Source organism: Dipodomys spectabilis, unplaced genomic scaffold (genome assembly GCF_019054845.1).
Source record: "Dipodomys spectabilis isolate Male_0828 unplaced genomic scaffold, ASM1905484v1 ptg000516l, whole genome shotgun sequence".
NCBI lineage: Eukaryota > Metazoa > Chordata > Mammalia > Rodentia > Heteromyidae > Dipodomys > Dipodomys spectabilis.
The window spans coordinates 993,974-1,003,221 of NW_024871193.1; the positions used below are offsets into that span (position 1 = coordinate 993,974).

General features: G+C 33.2%; 1 pseudogene; it reads right to left on the bottom strand.

The window, feature by feature from the left end:
- Nucleotides 1–6,656: 6,656 nt before the first annotated feature.
- On the bottom strand, nucleotides 6,657–6,756 carry LOC122099515 (annotated as a pseudogene).
- Between the last annotated feature and the right edge of the window lie 2,492 nt (nucleotides 6,757–9,248).

Consider the following 9,248-nt stretch of genomic DNA (forward strand, 5'->3'; position numbering starts at 1 on the left):
GGGCACAGTGTGGTTTTAGCTTATTGAGACATGTAGGGGGTAGTGTTTTATTGAGGACTTGCAAAATGTTGTGATGGAGATGAAAGGAGGGATGTGCTTATTGTGGAAAATTGGCTAGAGGATTGCTCCCAGAAAAATAGTGACGAATTCTTCCAAAATATACAGTAAAACCACTTTCACGACCATGTTCACTGCTGCACTACTTACCGTAGCCAAACTATGAAAACAGCCCAGATGCCTTATGTTGGAGTGATGGTTGGAGAAAGTGGGGACACATATACACAATTGGATTGCACCCATCCATTATGAAGACTGTTATATAATTTGCAAAGAAATAGATAGATCTAAAAATATGTTAAGTAAACTAAGTCAGAGCCAGACACACAAAGGACACATGTTCTGTCTCATATATGGAACATAGGACTTTATGCAAGTTTACACAACAGTATTTACCAAAGCATGCTGTTTGCAGAAGAGTATTTAAAAGGTGTAATTTCTTATAAAATTGAACTTTTATTCAAAAAAAATGAATACCAAGAAACTATCATTTGGAAGATATGAGCGGAAGTCAAAGGGAAGGAATAAACAGAGTTATGGATGAAGAGAGGGAAGGTATAATATTCAATGCAGAAACTAGAAGAAATGAAAGTGGGGTGAGGTTTAGAAGGGTGTGGGAAAGTTATGTAAAGATCCATTGTACTTATAAACTGATTTGTTGAATGGAAATTCCTTCTTACAACTATTTAATAAAAATATAATTAAAAACAATGGAGATGGGGCTGGGAAGGTGGCTCAGTGGAAGAGAGCTTGTCTTGCATGTCTGAGGCCCTGGGTTTGATTCCTCAGCACCACATAAACAAAAAGTAAAAAGCCGAAAGTGGCGCTGTGGTTCAACTGGTAGAGATCTAGCCTTGAGCTGAAGAGCTGAGGTACAGCGCCCAGGCCCAATGTTCAGGCCCCGCGACCGGACCTCCCCCCTCAAAAAAAAACCAAAAAAAACAATGGAGACATCTGAATCTTAAACTGTGTTCTCTTAAACCATGAGTCAAAATAATAGTTTCCTTCTCAGAAATTTTCTTTGCAGTTTTTTCCCTCAAAATGACAGAAAAGTGACCATCGAAATGAATGTTAATACATTACATTGCATATCCTAAAGAGACACAATATAAAAATCACGGTAAAAATGTTAGAATTCATCACATGACAAAATAACAGGTAGAAAGGATCAAATGCTGATTGTTTTTCCAAGTAAGTTACCTATGTTATCTAATTTAATCCTCACAATAATCCCATAAAGTAGAACTACTTCCATTTCTAATTCTCAGATGATGATATTGAAGTCTTCAGAGTTGGAATTACTAATACAACATTGCACAAATGTTAAATCTTAGCCTGCAGACCATTCCCACCTTCATTCTAATTTATGACTAAAATACCAGAACTTAGTCCACTATTTCTAGGAAAATTTCCCAGAATTATTGTTCACACTCTAATAATATTTCACTTTATCTTTGTTAGAAAATACGAAACTAAGCAGGAAGCTGGTGGCTCCACCTGTATCCCTAGCTACTCAGGAGGCTGAGATCTGAGGAATGCCATTCAAAGCCAGCCCAGGCAGGAAAGTCCGAGAGATTCTTATCTATAATAAACCTCTAGTAAACCAGAAGTGGCACTGTAGCTCAAGTGGTACAGTGCTCCACTTGAGTGGAAAAGCGCAGGGACAGTACCCAAGCGCCACGACCAACCAAAAAAAAAAGGAAATAGGTAACTGTAATATGAAAACTCCAAGTTCATAATCAATTTATACCTCCCTGGTGAAAGGAACTGCTAAACTATAACATTCTTGATTCTAGAAATCATATTCTGTCCCATGACAACACTGCATTGCCTGGGGATCCTCATCTCTGTTTAACACAGTCATACTGAAAGAATAACCTCCCCAATTCCTGCTGGAAACAGACTTCAGGTCTTATAGACCAATCATTTCCACATTATAGCTCACCTAAGTTGTTTACTATTAGAGGTATTTTGATTGTTTTTTGTACCAAACATTTTGAGAGAAACGTATTACTTTAAAATGCTATTAAAGCAAGACTGATATAAAAATCACCTTTGACCCCAGATAAATATTTTACCTTTCATATACCCTAAAATGCAGTCTTACCTATCATTAATGTTAGGAACGAGAGGTTAAAAATCATAGATACCAAGACCTAAGCATGAAATAAAGACTCTCCGACTTGTGAATACAATTGGTTTAAAAAGACATCAAAACTACTGCATATGTTTTGTCAAAATTTCTTGTGATACTGAAGATTCAATCATAAAATATTAACACTTGAAAATAACTCATTTTCTTGGGAGTAGGACACACAACACAAGATTAATCCTAATCATTTTCAAATACCTTTATTTTTCTACAAATTCACTCTTATAATTATCAAGATTATAAAACTAACTGAAGTACAGAGCCACAAAGGAAATAATTTAACTGCATCACCTACATTCAAAAAACTCTTACTACAAAGCAAAGTTATACTAATAATTAGCTTACCAAATTCACTTATATCCTTTTATTCTATTTAATTTACTTTCATAAAAACTTGGTTTTCATGAAATGATGCATAAAAACCGATATACCCACTTACATCTTCAGATCTTAACAATATTTATTTCAGAAATGTCTATAGCTCTATAGTCAATGAACTGAAATAATACTAAAATATTCAAAGGCTTTTCAGAAATTGCAAGACTCGCTTTGGGTTGTTATTTATATTGGAAAAGATATTCGAAAAGCTTTATTTGTTAAAGTTGTGATAGTTACTCCCACAAAAGAGCCATTAGTGAAGATCCCATTGCATGTACAAAACAAGTTCAAATGCATCCACAATCTGAAGGTGACACACGCTTTTTGTTTATTTGTTTTTGAAAGGTATATCTAACAAGCATATCCACAATACTGATTTTCAGTGAATATGATGGGATATTCAAACCTAATAAATACATGGTTGATTATCTGAGTGAGAATAGCTATGATATTACAAAGAAAGTTATTTTCAACAGAAATCCAGAGTTTATCCACCTTGTGTTTCACAGGAATAACCAGAGAGTAATACCTGTTTGGTCAAGTCAGTCAAACTCACTCCATGAGTATATCTTAAAAGTATAACCAATTTAAGAGGTCAAATTCATATTTTGTACTGACAGTCATCTTACAGCAATAACTTACTACCTAATCATAGCTGTATGTTCTTACCTAACACATAATAAGAGCTGAAAGTGGTCTCTTTTATCTAACTTAATATTGTATGTGCGTTGATTATGATGATGTTATTATTTGACAAATAAAATATACAGTAGGGTGTATCCACAGAAATGATCTGAAAGAACACTGATGAATAAAAACATTGCAACACAGTTAGCTCTTTGCAGCCTCACCTTGTCCACATTGGCAAGCAGCATTACAAAAGCACACGCACACATATACACGTACACACATGTGTGCACAGGTACACACATATACTTGCATGCTAAATTCAGGGTTTAGTACAAAAAAGAACAAATAAAATATTAGTGATTAGGACAAACGTTAATTTGCCTTATTACAAAATAATACACAATCCAGTCACCATGGGTGTTACATTTTACTTGCCTCACCACATGTGACCACTTAATTTATTTTAATTAATTAATTCATTTGTTTGGTGCTAATACTAGGCTTTAACTCAGGGCCTGGCTCTGTCCCAGAATTTGTTGTTTTTTTGTTTTAGTTTTCTCAAGCTTAGAATTTTACTGCTTGTCCCACAGCTCCATTTCTAGCTTTTTCTGGTTACTTTCAAATCAGAATCTAATGGACTTTTTTTTTGCTTGGTCTGGTTTCAAACCCCAATCCTCAGATTTCATCTTTCTGATTAGCTAGGATAAACACATGAGCCACCAGTGTGGCTTCTAGTTTTTCCTCTATAGCTATCTAATGCACATACTTAGATAATAATTTAAAACTTAGAATATTGAAGCAAGTTGTACAGTGATGATATTATCCTGTCAGAAATTTTAGCTAGTAAATTTCTTCTTAAAACCATAAACAAAAATACCATGATATAATATAAGAGAACTCAGAATTGAACATATGACTTTTAAGAGCTTTCTAGTAGATCCATTGTTTGTTACCCAATATTAGAAAAAAAACTGTATAATGCAGTAGCAAAATAGAAGTCCTTTGTAGGAATACTTAATTACCTTGTTTTTAAAGACACTTGTTTTCATCTAAAAACGTAGGCCTGTCTATTGTCTTCATGTGATTTTGATGATTGAAGGTGCTTAATGAGAAGTCAAAGTGTATTGTTAATCCTTTGCTATCAATTAAATCTCATCTTTTTTCTTGGAACATATAATGATTAAAGCAATAGTTCAGGGATTAATCCTTGATACCATTTTCCACAAAGTTTTGTCCCAGATACAATCGGCCTGCCTTCTCTAGCTGCTTTCCTAGCCTGGACCTATTCCTTCACTCTACAAGAAAAGTGTGATTCAACTGATTTCAGGCCGATCTTTTACTAGAATTATCAGGGATTTAGATTCTTCTCTGTAATTTGGTCAAAGCTATGTCTCTTTATGAAGGCTATTAAAATGTATGTACTAATTTCAATAAATACATAAATTCTATTTCCATCTCTTTTAAAAAATAAAATTGTTTGCTCTATAAATTGATCAGAGGCATGGATTTTGTGGCTAGCTAGGTCATTGCACATGTGTATCTCTCTTCCTCTCTCCCTTTCATGGTTCTCATAAATAATATGACTGCTCCATAATTATCCTAATTTATTTTGCTTTTATATTTTTGGTTGCATCATTTCACTTTCTGTTCTGCCATTTCCCAAATCATTTACATAGAAGGCACTATTTCATATTTTCTCATTCCTAGAATAAGCTGCACATGAAGACACCACTGGTACTCATTTTCAGTCTGTACTTTTGAATATGGAGGAAAACATTTCCTCTGCTCTCTATCAATTCCCTACTCTCCAGTTAGAATAATTTCGAATAGTAAAATTGGAAAAAGAGAAAAAAAATCATGGTGAAATAAAAGATGTAGAAAATTCACTGGATTTTTCTGACCAGTTCAAACAACGTAAACTATTGGGGAATACATGTGCACTTCATTCAAAATGGTACTCAATGTCTCTGGTTAGGCAATTCTGATGAAGACAATGAAAAGTGAGGAATGGTATCATTTGAAAAAAAATGGAGAAGTATTCAAGCAAACATTTGTTTGGGCTGCTGAAAATAATCAGCTTACTACAGTGCAGAGACTACTTTCCAAAAAGGCCACTCATGTGAATACTAGGGATGAAGATGAGTATACCTTTCTTCATCGGGAAGCCTACAATGGACACTTAGACATCGTCCATGAGTTGGTGGCTCAAGGCAGATATTCATGCAATTACTGTGAATGGCTGGACACCCCTGCACAATGCTTATATGTGGAATAATACCAGAGTGGCTTCTTTCTTAGTTCATCATGATGCATCTACCAATGCCCAAACTAAAGTCCTCTTGACCCTCTTGCATCTTGCTGCTTGGAATAAAAATAGCAGATATGCTGGATCTCCTTCTATTGAAGCATTATATTAAAGCCGGTCTAAAGAACCACTTGGAAGAAACTGCATTTAATATTGCCAAAAAGGTTAATATTTATAACTACCTCTTTGAAGTTGTGGAAGGCTGTAAAAATTGTTCTCCAAAGTCATAATGGTTTGGTTAAGTTTCTTAAATTTCAAAAATGCCAATCCATCTTTGTGTTTGTACAAAATAGTTTCACAATACAGAGCAACGGCAATATCTTACTTTAAAAATTCATGGATTCCATGGTATCCTTCAAGTGAATTGCCTGACTTTGATGTCAAAATGCATTCAAGAGTTGTTTGTATACATCTATAACGATTTCTGCAGGGTTTGTGATTTTTTAAATCAGAAATCATTTTAAATTATCTGTTGAAATGAGTAGTACAGAAACTAAAAATATTTCTGGTGCTTGTATGAAAAAATTATTTTTTAAAATAATCTGTATTTTGTTTGTATAATGTCCATAATCTATTTAATTCTCCCCTAGATGTAATACTTTGAATTCTACATTGTTTACTATATAAATAGGTTCATTAATAAATGTGTTATTTCAGATAGCATTCCATATAGAAACAGTTTAAGATTCCTTTTTTTCCTAGGTCCTTATAGTATTTTATTTCTTTGGGATAAAATGACAATGTTATCTAATTTCAGATGTTTTGTAAAGATTATGCTATGTAAAGGCCTTTCTAAGGTCAGGATTTAATGCACTGATGTCAAACTAATTTTCAGTTCAATGAATTACATGTATTGTTACATTTGTATTTTTTAATTTTTTTTATTGTGAAAATACTGTACAGAGGGCTTACAATTCCATGGACAAGATAATAAGTACATTTCTTATCAAGCACTGCAGCCTCCTCCTTTGTTTACCCTTCCCATCCATTCCCATCCTTCCCCCGCCCCCCACTCAATCCTCGCTGCTCCTCCGCCCCACACCAAAGTTGTCAAGTTCATTTTTCGACATAACGACTTGTATTTTTGTAATCAATTTTTAATAATTGTTTTTCATTTCTTGCATCTGAAGAATGAAAAATATGGAATACTTCACAAATTTTCATATCATCCTTGTGCAAGTGCCATGATAATTTCTATAATGTTGTAATTTGGGTAAACGCGCTGCTGAAGCATGTAGTATCCTGTAAATTTAAGTAGTTAATGATGTAATCTTTATACAGGCATATATCCTTGGTTGACTGTTTGTAACTAGGAAACCTAATTGTTCCTAAAAATGCTATTGATCTTACTTCTCTAAAATTCTGTGTATATTGGAAAAACCTTATATTGTTTGGTGGATTGCTCACATTTTCAATTTTTTTGTCAATGACTATTTTAAGTCTTTTTCATCTTAAATTTGATCATACTTTGAAGGCTTTATAGCTAGGTCCAAAGGTGATGGCTTCTCAAGTACTTATTTATAAACTCAGTTAGCTTTCTGCAGCTAATGGATTCAATGTAAGCCTTAGAGCTTCTTCTAAACTTCTGCAGCTTAAAAATTCATAAATGAGGTCTTACTGGCACATATGTCTACCTGACCCTTTACTCTTCTTCCATGTAGCAACAGACCAACCAGAATATCTTACCCTGACAGCATAGATTTTCTTATTGGAACAAAACTAATCTTAGATAAAAGGGATCATAGAGAGATAAACAGTTAAGACAGAATCGTTTAGACTAGAAGGTGTTTTATCAAAATATAATTGTTTTTTATACCTAACATTTCAAAAGTAGCTAAAGCCAAGAAGGTGAAAAATTTTTTCACATGCATGATTACCTAATGTCCTGGCCAGTCTACCATCTAACTAGGCAGGAATTTACACTACTGCCTTTCTTTCACCAAATATTTTTAAAGTTACAAGAGAAGTCTATATCTTTCTCCCCGATAATAGGCCTTAAATTAGTAATGTTTTAATCACAGTGTTTCCTCTTGTCTCTAGGCTGTAAATCTACAAATGGTAAAGCTTTAGGTCTAATTCTACCAAACACTGAGGTAGAAATAATGGAATAATACTTTAAAACACAGTTGCCTTTGATACCCTAACCACAGCAGAACATTGCAAATCATGTGCCTTTTTCTTATATTATATATAGTTATATATTTTATATTTATACGTGCTGATATTTTATTTCACACAGTGAAACGTACTAGAATTAATTGATAATTTGACAAATAAATAGATATTTATTACAATAAATAGATTGGAATATAAATAATAAGTTTTAGAATGTACATTAGAATATAAAAAGTATCAAAGCAATGTCTTCGGTATAAACTTGTGATATGTTCTAAGTGTTCTTAATCTTCTGAATTCACACTGTAAAAAAAAATTGTTGTTTTCCTCTAATCTATAAAGGATTTTACTCTGGTGCTCTGTTTAATGTTTTAACTCACTAGTTCAAAAATGTTTTCTCCATATTTCTGAAGCATTCCTACTGATTATACCCAAATTTTGCTGATATGATATCTAAAAGGTATCATTCTTCTGCAGGACCCACGGGTCCTAGGATCCCAGGTCCCAGTTATCCGCTTCATCAGATAACAAGAGCAAGATTTCTTACCTAGGCTCATGAAACATGCCAAAAGAAAGTAATTGAAAATCCATCTCAATTCCTTATGACACTGGAATTAGCAGTAAGCAATTGTGAAATGCAATGCAACTTAAAATGAAAGATGAAATCACAAAATCTGAGAGAAAGTACAGTAATTCAAACTTTCAGTTTACAAATGACCAGCCCATATGAGTGACCAGGATCACAAATGTCACAAAATTATTTTTAATACCCCTCTTATAATGATTACTGAAAGATTTCAGTCCAGAATAAGTAGTACAAAAAAACAGTTCCTAGAACGATAGATCCATAATAGGTCTACCAAGGCTAGGTAAACTTGACTTACAGGTCAAATATAATTCACAAACACATTAATTGAGAAGATATTTAATGCTTCAAAATACTGGTACTTCAGTAAAACTTGGTTCTGTAGAATAAAAATGTTATCATTCTCAAACCAATGATAACCTACATTTAATCTCCTGAAATCAGATTCCTTTTCAAATAATCTTTTAAAAATCACATTCACCAAAATATCATTTTACAAGTAGATGATAGTGACATTACAAATTTTTCAACTTTAGAGTGCAAGTTACAATTGAGTTGATTTATTTACCAAGCACTAACGCCAAACAGGTTCAAGCATTCATTAAAGTGTAGAAATCGTACCACCCACCATTTGTGTTGTTCAGTAGATGCCTTCCAGAAATGTGTCAAATAGAACAACCTCCCATAATTCAAACCCAAACACTAGCTAATAAAGTAAGTTTCATCACTTAATAAGGTAAATTTTAAAAAGTCAAAAATAGTTGCCTTATCATATGTCGTTTTATGTTTTCCCTATCTGTCTAACATAGTAAGAAATATGACTTAAAGACATGAATATGGGTACTCATCAGAGATGTGACAAACATAAAATCTGTCTTCTATTTCTACCATATTCCTGTATAGTAGTAAATCGTAGTCTTCTTTTTTCCAAAACGTATAGGTATAGAAAATATGATCACATGTATAATAAAATAATCACAAACTTTTTACAAAGCTATTTATAAAATTTGTTAATTAATTATATA